Source organism: Plutella xylostella, chromosome 8, assembly GCF_932276165.1.
Source record: "Plutella xylostella chromosome 8, ilPluXylo3.1, whole genome shotgun sequence".
NCBI classification, from domain to species: Eukaryota; Metazoa; Arthropoda; class Insecta; order Lepidoptera; family Plutellidae; genus Plutella; species Plutella xylostella.
Window position 1 is genome coordinate 10,107,862 of NC_063988.1, and position 16,876 is coordinate 10,124,737.

The following is a 16,876-nucleotide window of genomic DNA, read 5'->3' on the forward strand; positions in this document are numbered from 1 at the left end:
AGTTTGAAAACAAACAATAAATAAGAAAAGACATAACTAATATAACTAGTTAAATAACTATGTTCAGTTGTGAAATAGCTTTAATAGTCACTATCCTTCAGCTTACCAGCGATCCTGCCCTTTTAAACTTACTATTATTACATAAATGTCCCTTTTCAATGTGCTTGTCACATTCGCTTTGCAATAGCCTTACTCTACCGAATACCCCCGTGTCGAACACCGTATCTACAATATCTACATCTGTACAACTCGCAGGACAGTCTGTCTGTCTGTCTGTCCGCTAATTAATCCGCAGGAGATCTGGGGGTCACTCTACATGACGCAAAACTGAGTTAGGGTAGACTCTTAGTGTCGCCGCACAGGGGCACCGGCCACAGCCACAAACGCCGCCACGATAAGCTTTTGTATGGGAACAATTTGAAGTGTGTGGCCGCCACCGGCGTCAACCGTGTGCGGCGAGTCCATATAAAGTGTACGAAAATTACAGGAAATATGCCAGTGGCGGCGTTTTGTGGTTGTGGCCGGTGGCCCGTGTGCGGGGACACTTATCTGGTTGTATTAAACGTGGCGATTGCACGACAGCTCTCGTTCATTGTTCGTCAGTATAGAGTAACCCCCTGGATGGGGGAGCCTAATGGCCGCCGGATATACTAATAACAGACAACACAATACACGCGACTGAACAATATTGAAATGATTGATTTTCACATCAAACAGCGACGACGAGATATTATCATTTGATGTAAATTTTCGTGTATGTAATTTACATAATCTCTTTGAAGGTAATATGCAAATATGATTGTGATTGTGTCATCCTTTCAATTTCGCAGACAGCCGAAAATATTGTTTGTTTAGAACTTTTCCTCGTGTATTATACTCGTATGAATGGTAAGAGACATAGACACATATGAAAGACAGAGGTAGCAATTAAGAAAGCACCAAATTTAAAACCTAGGTGCCTACCTAAATACCTACTATTTTTTTCATAAGTCCCATTTTCCAGTCAGTGACTTCTATTTTAGTTTGACATCGGAAAATCAAATTTTGTGCCTTCACAATCGACATCAGTATGTATGTAGCTATTATAGGTATAGGTAAGTAATGTATTTGTATGTATGATAATGTATGTGTAGATACATCCATAATCACAATCAGTGATGGTTTCGTTTGATATTGTACATCCGTTGGAGGAAGTGAGACGCAAACGGTAAAAGCACCGTAAGGAAATACCTATAATTTGCAATGATAATACGGATTATAAGAGGATTTCGAAGATTTTAATCATGGTCTTTTATTCAAAGGTTGTCTGGTACAGATGTCTATTTAATTTAAGTAATAAATGAGACCGCTTCTTGCACTCTATCGTATAGTAAATCTGTGCCACGATCTCAGGATTCGATACTATTTTCGAATCTACACAAACACATGGAAAAAACAAATGTCACTTTTGGAACTGACAAATTTGCCTTACATTTTGACAGTGACAGTTGACGATACTGTTCTTTTTCCATATATTATGTTTGTGTAGTTTCGAAAATAGATTCGAATCCTGTGATCGCGCCTCTGCTGTGAGTAGTATAGTAAGATACGTACGACATACGACAGAACCAGATGCCCTCGTAGCAAACAAAGTAATAATTCCAAAAGAATAGACTACAATAAAAGAACAAACTAGAAGAGGCTGTCAGACTGTCAGTTGTCTGTGTAAGTGACAGCGCACACGAGGTGTGACGTCACAAGACAGCTAGGGGGGAGGTGTAGGATTCTTACTTTTACTTGGAACTTATTTTATTATACAGGGTGTTGAATTCAGTGCTTTCAAATTTCTATGATAGAATGCTTAGTGTATTGGTAGTGAAATTCTAATACACATGAGCTTTAAATTTCGCCTACGCCTGTTGTTAATTTTTCATATTATATTTCTGAAAGTATGTTTTGTTTGTTACTTCATATACAGGGTGTTCAATATTATACATATTTAATTTTATCCGAGCTTCAAAGAGATTCTGTGCCTACTTTTTAATAATATACAAAATGTATGTCTAGGTTTTTCTGCGTTATTATAATGAGTGATGACAAGCATGAAATTGTTAGTTAAAATATCTGCGTTACCCCGTCCGTTATGAAGCTACCATGCCACACACACAGACACACAGACACCACACGTTAAAGTCATAAAACCTTTCAATTTTCATCGCAAGATAAAAATAAATCACGCATATTATTTCCGTACGTAACCGTATTTCCGCACCCCTATTGCGTAGGGCTGTCAACGCCAGACACGTGTCTCCGATATTGTTAGGGGTGTGCTAATAGAGATTTAACAAAGAACGGTTCCGAAGACCTGTTATTAAATTATAGGGACACCACCGTAAGTGGCTGCATAAATGCGAATGGGGACGCGCATTTGTTAGAACAAAAAAACAATGTATCTCCCTACAGTCCCTACATGTGTGTGTTTGGTAGGGCACTTATAGGTACCTAAGTACGTACACTCTCGAGCAATGAAAAAGTTCCAGTGACATATGGAACGTTAATGGCAGGTGGAACCGAGTGTACTAATAAAATAAATTTCTGTATTGTGGTTCAAAACAAATCCATCAAAATATTAGTATATTTAAAAAACAATAACGATTGTCATTCGATATACGTCAGTACTACTCAGTGGCTAGTATAGTAGACAAATACTTCACGCAGCACTATGTAAAGTAGACCCAATCCATCACATCACTAACTTAGGTATAGAAACCCAGCGTAGAATATGCATAGAACTGCTAGCTAAATAGGCAAGGTATATAAAGTAAATGGTACATAGAATAATCACGTAGCTATTCCAGTCCATTACGGGATTATCTGGTCTATTTCATTTTACTGGACACGGCACACTTAGGTCATAACGACCGCCCTAGGTAGGGCTGGGCCTGTAAAGTCTAGACTTCTATACATAATACCTACGGTCTCACCACAAAAACTACACACTTTTAACAGGTGTTTTGCTTTGTCAAATAACTTTTGCATTAGTCAAAAATCGTTAATTAAAATTAGTTTTTAAATTATTTGTGGCAATAAAGTTGGACAGTGTAACAGTTGTGTGGCAGAGTAGGTATATTTTTTTGTGAATTACGACTACCGTAGGTACTATATCCAAATCGAGAAAATGGTAAAGAAATAAACACAGTTTTATATGTGCCTTGAAAAATATAGTTGAAATGAAGCGGAGAGCTACCAACCGCCCTATCAATATAGCAGAACCTTAACTGTAGCCCATCACTATCCCTACACCATTAGTACATAGATACCAAACAACACTAATGGTTATGTTTGCTTGTACTGTAGTGGCAAAGTTCACTATAGGTCTCGGTAAATTGAACCCAACAGTTTGGAGTCCTTAATTCGTCAGTAGTAAGAGTTAAATTTCTACTGCTATCCTACATTAGAGTGGATGCAAGTCTAGTGTTCCTATGTTTTCTACAGTAGGGTGATAGGAATATCTGTATTCCCAGTATAGAAATGTAAGTATGCCGAGTGTTCACAGTTTGCTGGATTTGCCCCACTCTACTCAATTTGAGGCGTTACGCGTTAGAGAATGTGTCTATCAGCTGTCTGTGTGTCAACTGTAGTAATCACGGAATATTGTTTCATTGCTAGTTTCTCCTTAAGATCCTTAAGAGTGGAGTTTATCCTTAACATCAATGAGATATTTTGATTTTACGTTAAATTACACAAGGAAGTGATTGACTTTCAGGTAAAAGCTACTGAAAACAAACAACAAAACAGCAAGCCAGCCAAAACAACAATATTCCTTCAATATCTGTAGACGTAACTTCAATAAGGTCATGTCCTTATTGAGTCAGACGAGTGACCTTCACCTTGACCGGGATAAGGTCACGAAAATTATGAATAGCCACTTTGAAAAGATCTTAAATATACCACTTAGCTTTCAATAGGATCGCGACTTATCTTGAGACAGTTCTAATGGTCGTTATATTATTTAAAACATGAGAGTCATCTGTTTCATTCACTCTATAGCAGCAAATACATAGGTATAATATGTAATATTAATTTAACAGGCTAGTTAGAAGTGAATCAAGTCAATGAATTATGATATAATTTATTTTAACGGTGACATGAATCTTAGAAGTATTCTTCATCAACATTGGGCAGTTCAAAAGTTAAGCCCTCAATTTGTTACCATAGCACGTTTTAAAGTTTTTATCAACATCAGTTAGATATATGGTTACCCGGAACCTGAAATAGGAAAATAGAGGGAAGCGGTAATCCATATAATTTTTGTAACACGACCCTGAAATAATATGAAAATATGGAAAACAACACCCACCGCGGCGATGCACCCCAGCATTGGCCTCACGGTAAATTGTGCTTAAATCAGAGATATGTCTGACATTCTCAAATAAGCAATCAATGGTGAAAATGTAACTTATGTTGTTTGCTTGTCTAAGGTTTAAACACATGAAACAAAACCTCAACTGTGTCTAAAAATACCCGGTTTATTCCACTCGGTCACGGAAATCAATGACTCAGAACTCAGACCACAATTTCCATGAGTTTGTATTGTTGAATGGATAACGCAGCCGAAGCTATGAATTTCAGTGTGATTATAAATATTTAACGACAGTGACGCATTTGGTGTAGATATACACGAGGTGGGCGTATCATTTCGAATGGTTTATTATATTTTTTAGTGGCAATCAACCGTGTAATTAGAGATAAAATTTATTTTGGTATATTTATTATCCTATTTAGTTTGAGCACTTCGGAAATGAACGAGGGCAAGAGCATAACATTGGACCGGCTAAACTTTTTTCGAATAAATATGGCTCACAACTTACCTGAAATAAAACCTAGACGCACAGAAATACAACGCATTACTTAAGGTTTATTTAGCTTAGGTTAATTGTCAATCTATCCATAGTCGGTTAGAGCATAACCAGGTATTGGTGGTTGACTTTTGACACATCTGTCAAAAATTTCATATAGAGATGACGTATAATTTGATCAACCTTTCCCTGGTTACGATCTAACCGACTATGGAGAAATTGGAGCTTAGTCTCTTAGAGATTCACAACTGAGAAGGTATGATGTGCAGAGTTGTGATAAGACGATTTGTTAGTGAGTAAGGGTCGAAGTCTATCATCATAGATCCCGCAAGCTTTTTCCCACGAGCGAACGAAGAAGCAGCAAATCTGGCATAGGTTTAGTATAAATGAAAGAATTGCATAATATTTTTGTCCATCTTATATAAAGAAATGTAGAAGTAAAGGAAGCAATCCCATCTAACAACGTAACTGCCAGATTGCCATTTAGATAATACTAAATTACCCCACCACGATGGCAGATAGAACGGAGGAAAGGTGAAAAATAAAGTAAAGCTAACTTATTCTCGGCATTGTAGTAATAGTAAAAAAAATATTGCTTATAAACTTACGGAAAATATTATTTTTATTTAATTTACTATCGATTTTACAACTTTCACTGAGAACTCCAAAATTAAGTTGCTATTGGCCATAACTTAAGTCCATGCGTTAGTAGATTTACTCTAATGAGAAAATGGATGGCTATATAATTATCTACTAGCACATTTATTAATTTATTTATACTTTTCATTGCACAAAGTAAAAGGTATAGATGTATAATCAGATGGCCTAATGCGCTTTCATAGTTCTCAGCTGTAAACGAAACTTTCAGAAAAACTGAAGCAACATTGAAAAGACAACTTCCCTGACCTGCGTGACACCCGCTACAGGAATAAGTGTTCCGATGCTAATCTAACTCCCAAACTTTGTGGCACGATCGATAACTCGTAAACTTAGCATCAGCGATGTACTGACAGACGTCTTGATAAGACTGAATAACTTACCATTAAGTAGACACTAAACCAAATTTCGAACCAAGGGTTTTAACGGATATATCGAAAAAATCGTTTCATGCGTCGTAAATGGAGTCATTTTTCAAACAAAAAATAAGCACATGAAAACATTTGCGATGATGTCAAGAAAAATGAGTTAAAAAAAGAGTGAGAAAATTAAGTACATAAATAGACACTAGTGATGCCACGAATAGTGATTTGGCCGAATACCGAATACCGAATATTCGGCCGGCGCTCTCAGCCGAATACCGAATATTCGGCCACCGAATATTCGGCAGGTGATCCAGTATAATTCAATAAGTTGAAGTTTTATTTAAAGAGTGTTCTTCTTAATTTTACGGCAGAACCGTACAACTGGTGGTAAACCAACTCGAATCAGTAGCCAAACCTTATTATATTTTGTTAAAAAATACCTGTGTCTCAGTAGAAGGTATTGTATATTTTATGAAGAAAAGCGCAATCGTCGAAACCGCGATGTTATATTCAGGTTTTCGCAATTAATTATTGTTTGATAGTTAAATGTTTCGATTCAATTGTTTTTTATTCCCTTTTGTAAGATATTTGCTACTTTTTAAAGTATTCGGTATTCGGCCGAATACTACTTACTATTCGGCCGAATACCGAATACTGAAAAAACTGGCCGAATAGGCCGAATACCGAATACTTGCCGAATATTCGTGGCATCTCTAATAGACACATTCTAAAAACACCTAATAAATGAGTATAATTCCGGCATTGACACCTATTAAATCTATATCTATAGAGAATTAGCTAGCCGTCTAGCAACGGGCGCGCGTACTGGATTTAAAATATACATCTGTACATTATGTATATTGTATACCCTTGGGTCCCGGACGTTGAGCTATACGAATCGAAGTAGCTACTGCCCCTTGGTCGAAGGCTATCTGTGATGCGAGCGAGCGAGACAGAAGCATAGGGAGAGCGGAAGTCCGAAAGGGATGCAACACCAATTTTATTTTATTAGGGCGTTACAGATTTTACTGCAGCAGGCAATAATGGTGGTGTTTAATTAAATTTTATTGGCGTCGCCCGCTGCGACTGTGGCCTGGAAAGGTTGCCGTATTGTTTCAGTACCTACCCGGTTTTTTCAGTGTTTAGTTTTAAGTTCGTCATAATTATATAATGTTAATGTTTGTACATAATTAGTTCATGTGCCAACAGATGTCACTATCCCTTACCGTACATCGCGGTGTTAAGATTTCTTTGGTTTTAATGACTTTGTGCTTGATACGATTAAACGTTACTTCTGTCAGCAAATAGTGGTTTGACTTGGACTTGTTCATGGTCCTTCGAGCCGGATTGCGGAATCAGAAAGTCAAATTTTTGGTCCGACGCAAGTATCGGGGAACAAGGATTCCCTGAAGGTGCTTCGGGTGGTTGGCCAGAGCGTCAGCCAGCGAGAGCAGCCAGTGCAGCGCGGACAGCTCCAGCATCGGCAGAGCTCCTGGGTGCACCGTGGCGGATGACAGCAGTGGCGCCGCGAGCTGCGTCACCCCATCTGCCACGCAGCGGCAACAGGACGAGCAAGGGAGTGGATCACAGAAGCCGGTAATCTAAGTGAACCAACTGTGAGTACATTTGACAGTATCAGTTTGAGTAAACCCCCCCCCAAGTGTCAGTGTCATTCTCAGAATAATTATTGAAGTGCCAGTGTGTCAGTGTCAGTCAAGTGTCAGTATGGACATTAAGAAAAAAGAATAATTTGTCTTTGGTTCTGTAACGTTCTCTCCAGTTCTTTCTCTCATAGACAGTAGTTAGAATAATTATTAAAATTTAGTTAGAACTTAGAATAATTTAACAAATATTGGTCAGACGGGGAACCTATGCCCGATTTTGGTTCTGTGAGAAACCAATCAAAAACTTGTAAAATTTTCAAAATTTTCTTTGGACTTAGCAAATTTCAAACATTATTCTACTTCTGTCAAAATGTCGTCTTCTATTAAAAGTCAACTTGGCTCAATTTCCAACATTGTTAAAGCGTATGAAAACTACAAAAAGGCACCAAAAGACCGTTTAGCCAAGGAATCATACTTACAAACCAGACTAGAAGCGTTAGAATTTCATTTCAAAATTGTTACTGACAACCACACAAAATTACTCTCTGAAGCATCCGATGAAATACTCGATAGCCATGAATACTTTACAACCGACATGTACTCAGAGGTAGAGGAAACGTACATCATGTACAAGGCGGACTTAAAGGAAGCTCTATCCCGCTTCATGCCGAGTGCATCGGCTGCTTCGGAACAAACAAACAAACATGTAACTACCAAGGGGGAAACTCAGGTTCACTTGCCAAAAATTTCCATACCGGTGTTTTCTGGATCATATTCGGAATGGATACCGTTTAGAGATTTATTCACATCGTTGATTCATAACAACGAGTCATTGGACAGCGTGCAAAAAATGCACTATTTAAAAGGGTATCTCTCTGGAGAGGCCGAGCAGCTACTAAGGTACGTTGCGATCACAGCCTCAGCCTACCAGGAGTCCTGGGCCTTGCTAAATAGTAGGTATAACAACAAAAAATACTTAGTGAACTGTCTAATGAAGCGTTTTATGAATCAACCCAGTGTTGCAAATGAAACCTCTAGTGCAATTAAAGACATGCTTGATCTTGTAAATGAAACAGTAAACGGTTTGAAGAACCTTGGTGTGCCGACAGACTCCTGGGATGTTTTCATAATATATGTAGTTTGTTCAAGATTGGATCCGGAATCACGTAAGGGTTGGGAGGTAAAAATAAGTACGTCTGATGAGCTACCAACCTTGAACGAACTACGGGAGTACTTAACATCACGTTTTAGGTCTCTTGAGTTTTTAGACACCAAATTCAAACCGAAACAATCGAAAGTCATGCACACCATGTCAGACGGAAATAATGAAGCAAATGTCATTTGTGCTTACTGCGACCAAGGTGGGCACAAAATTAGTAATTGCCAGAAGTTTTGCAACACTGATTATCGCACTCGAAACGAGTTTGTTCAAACCAACGGTCTCTGTTTCAACTGTTTGGGTCGTAACCACTCTGTCAACATCTGTCGATCATATAACAAATGTCGCATCTGTAAACATAAGCACCACTCCTTGCTTCACCCGACGACAGCTTCGGGGCCGCAAGCGAGTGGGTCCAAGTCACACATTGCCGTGGAAGTCAATTCAACAGGGGTCGATGAAGTCGTCGACAAGAATTCATTTGATAACCCTGCTACACCATCAAAGGTATCAACACATTTTTCAAAGAAAACTGCATCTAATCAGGTTCTGTTAGCAACCGCTCTTGTCAATGTAAAAACAAGATCTGGTCAGGTACACTTACTTAGAGCCTTGTTAGATCAGGGTTCGCAGGCATCATTCATAACAGAATCAGCGGTCCAGTTACTTGGACTCAGGAGGATGCCTACACGAAGTAGCATATCAGGAGTAGGCAGTGAGAAAAGCACTCTATCCTCCAAGTACATGGTGGAAATACAAATTCAGTCTCGCCACGATCCAGGTTTTCAAGTCCAGGTACGTGCGCATGTTCTAAGTGCAATTACCAGTTTACTTCCTTCTGACAAGGTAGGTAGGCTTGATTGGCTTGAGTCAATGGAAATTCCATTGGCCGATCCTCAATACCACACTCCAAACAAAATTGATATTCTGCTTGGAGCCGACGTTTATGGTCAAGTTCTAACGGCTGGACTAATGAAGAGTCCTCGCGGTTCGCCAATAGCACAAAACACTGCTTTAGGGTGGATCTTATCTGGGCCAACTCATCAGGAGAGTGACGATGACAAACAAGCTTCAAAACAATGTTATCACAATGTTATTATCAGCATGCATTCTCAAGTTGACGACAATGACATGCTAAAGAAATTCTGGGAGATTGAGTCTGACACTTGTGATACCAAAATTCTTTCGCTGGAAGAACAGCTTTGTGAAGAGTTTTATGAGAAAACTACTCAACGAGATTCAACGGGTAGATACATTGTCAGACTGCCATTTCGCAACGATGATCCTCAGTGCAAACATGGAAGATCCAGGGACATCGCTCTTAGAAGATTTCACTTGCTCGAACAACGATTTAAGAAAAACCCAGAATTTAAGGCCAGGTACTCCGCTGTCATACAAGAATATTTAGACCTTGGACATATGGAACGTGTAGCTGATGATGATCTCAACAACGAGTCAGCTTATTTACCACATCATGCAGTCATACGGGAAGATAAAACGACAAGCAAGGTCAGAGTCGTATTTGATGGATCATGCAAAGGTGTAAACGGTGTATCTCTTAACTCTGAATTAATGATCGGTCCCAGATTGCAACAAGATCTACGCCACATCGTCATTAGATGGCGAATGCATCCAATCTGTCTGTGCGCAGATATCGTTAAAATGTATCGGCAAGTAATCGTTGCAGACAAGGATGCCGATTACCAACGAATTGTGTGGAGAGACGATCCCGATTCAGAAATAAGAGACTACAAATTAGTCAGAGTTACTTTCGGAACTGCGTCTGCCCCGTACTTAGCAGTGAAAACAGTACAACAACTTGCAACCGATGATGGCAGTCAATTTCCGATAGAAGTTGTGAAAGGAGCGAAATCTGACTTCTATGTGGATGATCTGTTAACTGGTTGTCAAACAGTAGAAGAAGGAACAAGGATGTTCAAGGAATACAGCAAGTTATTGAGACAGGGGGGTTTTGATCTTCAGAAGTGGGTAACAAACAATAAAGAGTTAGCTGAAATCATGACGGGTAAACCGGAAATTCAAGACAGAAAGGTTGAGATAAGGACCGACGAAGTGGTTAAAATCTTGGGGTTAGCGTGGAACAAGGACATTGACGCATTTGAATACACCGTCCAGCTACCTGACAATACTGGTCCTGTGACTAAACGAAAGGTGATTTCCAGCATATCTCGTCTCTTTGACCCTCTAGGGTGGGCAGCGCCTTGCATTATTGTTGCTAAGGTCACCATCCAAAAATTGTGGCTAGCAGGCATAGATTGGGATGAGGAACTACCTGAAGAATTGTTGAACGAATGGTTATCATACCAAAGAAACTTGATCGACATTACGAAGTTAATTATCCCAAGGTGGGTTGGGGCTAGGAATAACGACGCACATATGGAGTTGCAAGGCTTTTGTGATGCGTCTAACATAGCATATGCCGCTGTGGTATACCTTAGGATTATAGACTCCGATGGCAACATCCATATCAATCTTGTTACAGCCAAAACTAAGGTTGCTCCAACAATGCAAGTTTCGATTCCTCGACTTGAGTTGATGGGAGCAGTTCTCTTGTCAAGATTAATTACTGAAGTGGGTCGCGTGTTGGGAATCAACCATGCCAACATACACGGATGGACAGATTCTACTGTTGTATTAGCTTGGCTAAGTAGTCACCCAAGTCGCTGGTCTACGTTCATCGGGAACCGAACGTCTGATATCCTGTCCAGGTTAGAGAGTACACAATGGTCTCATGTACAATCAGCTCAAAACCCAGCAGACATAGCGTCCAGAGGATGTTCACCTGGAGAACTTGCAGAGAATCCCATGTGGATTCAAGGGCCATCATGGTTGAAAGATCAGTCCATCAATTACCAGAGACCAAAATCCATTTCAACAAACTTAGAAGAAAGACATATCAAGGCTCATGTAACTGTAGATGAAACCAAAACATTTTCGGATACATCCTTCTGGGAAAAATATTCATCACTGCACAAACTAGTTCGCATTGTTGCAGTATGTAGGAGATTTCTTGTGTACAAAAGAAGCCATAAATTCGGGTCTCACCTCACAAAGCCTGAAATAAATGAAGCATTAGATGTATGCATTAGGCAGTCTCAACTAATATGTGATATGGAAAAACTTAAATCGTTATGTCCATTCCTTGATGATAAGGGTATTATGAGGGTTGGCGGCAGACTTCAAAATGCAAGCCTTGACCATGATGCAAAGCATCCAATTATTCTCCCTCATAAGAGTCACTTCACAAATTTAGTGGTAGACGACGCACACAAGAGGACATTGCACGGAGGACCCACTCTTATGTTGAATCATTTACGCACAAAATACTGGATAGTAGCAGCCAAGAAACTTGTAAAAGCTCACGTTCATAATTGTGTCAAATGTGTTCGACACGCAGCAGCAACAAAGACTCAATACATGGGTCAGCTACCAGAAAGCAGAGTCACACCGTCTAGACCATTTTTACACAGTGGAGTAGACTTTGCCGGACCCATCAACGTTCGAATGTCCAAGGGTCGGGGCAATAAATCCTACAAGGGCTATATATGCGTCTTCATATGTATGGCAACTAAGGCTATACACTTAGAAGCAATCAGCGATTTAACAGCTGAAGGGTTTATTGCTGGATTTAAGAGACTAGTGGCTCGTCGCGGCCACGTCAGTGATGTTTGGAGCGACAACGGTACCAACTTTGTTGGGGCATCTAGGGAACTCCACAAGCTAGTCTCAGCTGAAAATTCCTCAGTGGCAGTTGAGATTCAAGAGTGGTTGAGTGATAATAGCGTCACATGGCATTTTATTCCTCCCCATGCACCAAATTTTGGCGGGCTGTGGGAAGCAGGAGTGAAATCGACTAAGTTTCATTTAAGGCGAGTGATAGGTGACTCAACTTTGACTTATGAAGAATTAGCTACTACTTTAGCTCAGATAGAGGCGTGCCTGAATTCTAGACCCCTTTCAACATTGTCTGATGATCACCAGGACCCCACACCGCTCACACCAGGCCACTTTTTAGTCGGTGAACCATTGGTGATTGTTCCTGAACGCAATTATGAGTTATGTAACATAGCATCATTGAAACGGTGGCAACTGACTCAAAGGATGGTGCAAAATTTTTGGCGCAGGTGGTCCAATGAGTATTTAGTGTATTGCATGCAAAGGTACAAATGGTCCAAGGTCATTCCCGAACCTAAACTTGGAGATGTTGTTTTGATTAAGGAAGATAATCTTCCTCCTGCTCGGTGGTTATTAGGCAGAGTGGTTGCAAAACATCCAGGATCAGACCAGTTAACTCGTGTAGTAACCTTAAAATGTAATGGATCTCTTATTAAACGACCAACATCAAAATTATGCATACTACCGATAGCAAGTTAAGTTAGGTATCATGCATAGGTTTACTAGTTATGTACAATCAATGAAAGTTAAGTTTATGGTTTTAATTTTGTTAATTTTAATGTTATCACGTGGTTTATTGATGTAAACCGCCCTTGACCTCATGGTGGGCGGTAAATGGAAGAACGGCACCGCGTTCTTGGTGGGCGGAATGTTTAGTTTTAAGTTCGTCATAATTATATAATGTTAATGTTTGTACATAATTAGTTCATGTGCCAACAGATGTCACTATCCCTTACCGTACATCGCGGTGTTAAGATTTCTTTGGTTTTAATGACTTTGTGCTTGATACGATTAAACGTTACTTCTGTCAGCAAATAGTGGTTTGACTTGGACTTGTTCATTCAGTATCACCTATAAGCTTTGAAATTCAGAATATTTTATGGCATGGGGGAAGTACACCACTGTGTAAGTAAGTATTTTATATTAAACTGCAACTGCATTACTAATAGCTCACTAAAATGTGATGAGGCGTAAAAAGCTGCTAAAAGCTTTTAGCAACTCTTAGTTACCTGTAGAAAAAAACATTAACTAAAGCAAATATCCACGGCAATTCCTGTAAAGGTAACCTACGTAATAAACTAATAACGCTGGGAAAAAAACCCTCTCTCCAGGAACTTAATCTTATTGACCCCGAGTGGAAAAAAGCTCAATTTAATCAAGTAGCTAAATAAAGTATAAAAACAGCACGCCGCGCCATGGAAACCAATCAGAATCGAGATTGAATGTTGTCGACCAATCACACGCTAGGATAAATGGGACCAGCCAATCAGAAAGTGAGATCGGGGTTACGCAATGACGTCAGTGCTAGCAAATCCTGTAAGTTTACACAACATAACTAGGTAAACTTAGTTTTTTCATTAAATATCAATAACTAAGAGACAAAATGGCTGAATATTTCAATATTTGATACTAGATTCTGGGTCAGAACATATAAAATTTATCTAGAGTAGGCCAGTACTTAGGGAAATTAGGTCTCAAAGCAAGACCATACGGTTAGCAGCGTTTAGTTCTCATTCGCAGCCTAGCAATTACAGTGTAATTTATTCATAGCCTTTGCCTTTGTCATGTAAAAGTGATTTAGAGTGTCATTTGGAAGACGTCATACGCCCACGTTGTGTTGTGACGCAGATGTAGGACTGTCAACCAAGGATTAAAGTGACAGCTGGTGGAAGAAAGTGAACGATTTATTAAATTTTGTTACCATAATTTATAATAACCTGAATGGAATGACGTCTTTCTTCTCATACACATACATCTTACTATAAGTATATTTATAAACCCAAGAAACACCCCTACCTAATGTAGGTAGTTATTTTGACGTTTAGGTAAATCAAAATTTTGAGTTTTCAGTAACCTACATGTAGGGAAAGCAGAGCTATCATATCAGCACATATCGTTTTAGCATCATAAAACATTTACATAAAAAAATATGTAGCTATTCCATGTCATGTCGCAGAATATGCTTTAGAAACAAGATTATATAATTCTTTATATAAATTAGGAAGCGTATTAACTTTAATTCATATTAATATTTGTGTCCTAACGTTCGTAAACATTTTCCACAAAACGCCAGACTTATTTAAGTCGTAATACAGAAAATAGCTTAATTATCATAAGTAAGGAGGGTACAAGATGTTACATTCTCACAAAACCGATCAAAAATGCAACAGCAGACGAGCCTGTGACGGCGGGCCACGTCATGCTTAAGGCAGCTGGAAGGTCTATTATGTAACTTCAAAGAATTACATTAAAAAGTAGAAGGTACTTATATTACACGGTGGAAAATTCGTCAGTGATCGTCCTAGGGAAGAGGGTTGAGCTATTCAGTCATCTGTGGTAGAGCCTCTACCACAGATTTTTCTATTTTATAGCGCATGTTATACAGGGTGTTGCAAAGAGGGTAGAACAAAAGTTGTTCAGAATGATCCCCTGAGCCACCCCCTTTCGGCTTAGTATACCCTTTTTGCAACATCCTGTATAACCAACAAGGTTTCAGTAATTTTCGAGCCGTTTTTATCGATTATTTTGGCCAAAATATCATTTTATTATGTTGCATGATAATTCTTCGTCCATCCATATTCTAGTGGGCACATGTGGGTATGGCAGCTGCATCTACTTTATTTCCCTTTATTAATCCAATAACTTGCGCTGAGTTGGACTGTTATGATAAACAATATAGATTCCTAACCGAGTTATATGAGAGTATTGATTCAATCTTCTGGGACCCAAGAAATTATTTTTTCTTATCCTTAGGCCCTATAATAGAGATAAATATATTATACACGCGTGATAAAACGTTTTAGACAGCATGTCTCTTATCCCACATTTAGCCATTATCCAGATATTGTGAAGCAGGCCCTCACTCTAACTTTCTTAAAGCGTGCTGTTGTATGGGGTATATAGGGGAGTAGGTATGACAAACATGTTTTAGTGGTAACAAATCCAAGACTAGTGTTTCTTACCGAGACGATAAGTTAGTAGACAAGATTATGTATAATCGTTATAAGTTATAAGTAATATAGAAAAAAATGTATTATTGGCGAATAAAGTTATTGAAATTGTGCCCAGTGTATTTCAATTCTTGGGAGATTGACAGATACGGTTAGTGACTACACTGTACAGTGCCACAAACTTATCTGTTCCGGTAAGAGTTCACGTAAATTTCTAATATTTCTTCATTCTCTAGGATGTTAAGTTCTCCCGTAATGGCAATTTACCCTTGCGGTTTAAATAAATCCATCTAATCTATATCAATATATAATTTATTAGTGAGTAACGAGATATGGACCAATTTAATTCGTTCTCACCGGAACAGATAAATTTGTGGCACTATAGTTGTAGTTTTATAAAAAACTCTACATGTTCGAATTCCAAACGACGAATGTTTTAATGCTTCAAATAAAGCAGCCGTTTAAAGTATTTGGGAATGCTTTGTGGAATTAACTTCTGTGAGTAAAACAAGGTCAATACTTTGCGCGTTTCGCTTTGACAATAATGTTTGAGCAATACTCGATCAAATTACTGTCGGAAATGTTTTAGAATTACTTCATAGAATAAGACTTTTAAATATAGGTAGGTTAGTATGTTCTGTTTACTATCATGGTTATATAAATAAACATTATTAAATCCTTCGTCCTGTAATCGCAAGCTAAATATAATAAAAATGACGATGGGAATGTATTGTTCGGCTTTTCTAAACTTAATAAAGATACTTATTTGTCAAAATTCTGCTGATCTAATGTCCTGAAGAGACTACCTATAGTCCAGTATGTGTCTGGTACACACTAACATACGGTGCCGAAACATAGACACTGAGAAAAGAAAGGAAGAAATTTTTATTGCTTCATTCTTGATCGTGGCGTTCGTCAGATGTCTCTGTGGCAGGCTTTACCTTATAAACTACACGAATATAGTCCATGATTTTGAATTTTGACCCACATTCTGAACCGAATAAAATACATCCAAATTAAAATGCCCGCCTCGGCTTGCAGAAATAAACCAATTTTGGTGTCAATCTGACCTGAATTTTATATAGATTCTGTAAATTGAACAGTCTGGGGCGATTAAAAATAAATTTTATACGGTTTTGCGGTCCCTATTAGGTAGCTTGCCCTAGATTCTAGAAGGTCTAAATGTCTAAATCCGTGACAGTGCATTAGGTTAATACCTATAACAGTTGGCTATACTGCCACTCAGGAAACATTACCAAAAATGGATATCTAATATTGTCAATATCACCTCTACTTGTGAGTTAATGCAGACAAGCCGAAGACAGCTAAGTTAAAGATACATAAAAAACGTGGCCTATGTGGCCTACCCAATAAGATAATTTTATTA

The 16,876-nt window shown here is 38.7% G+C and overlaps 1 protein-coding gene across 1 annotated transcript in view; it reads right to left on the reverse strand.

The window, feature by feature from the left end:
- LOC119693002 (histone-lysine N-methyltransferase 2B) overlaps positions 1-16,876 on the reverse strand; it is a 56,967-nt gene that overhangs the window by 36,004 nt on the left and 4,087 nt on the right. The gene's annotated exons all lie outside the window — the stretch shown is intronic.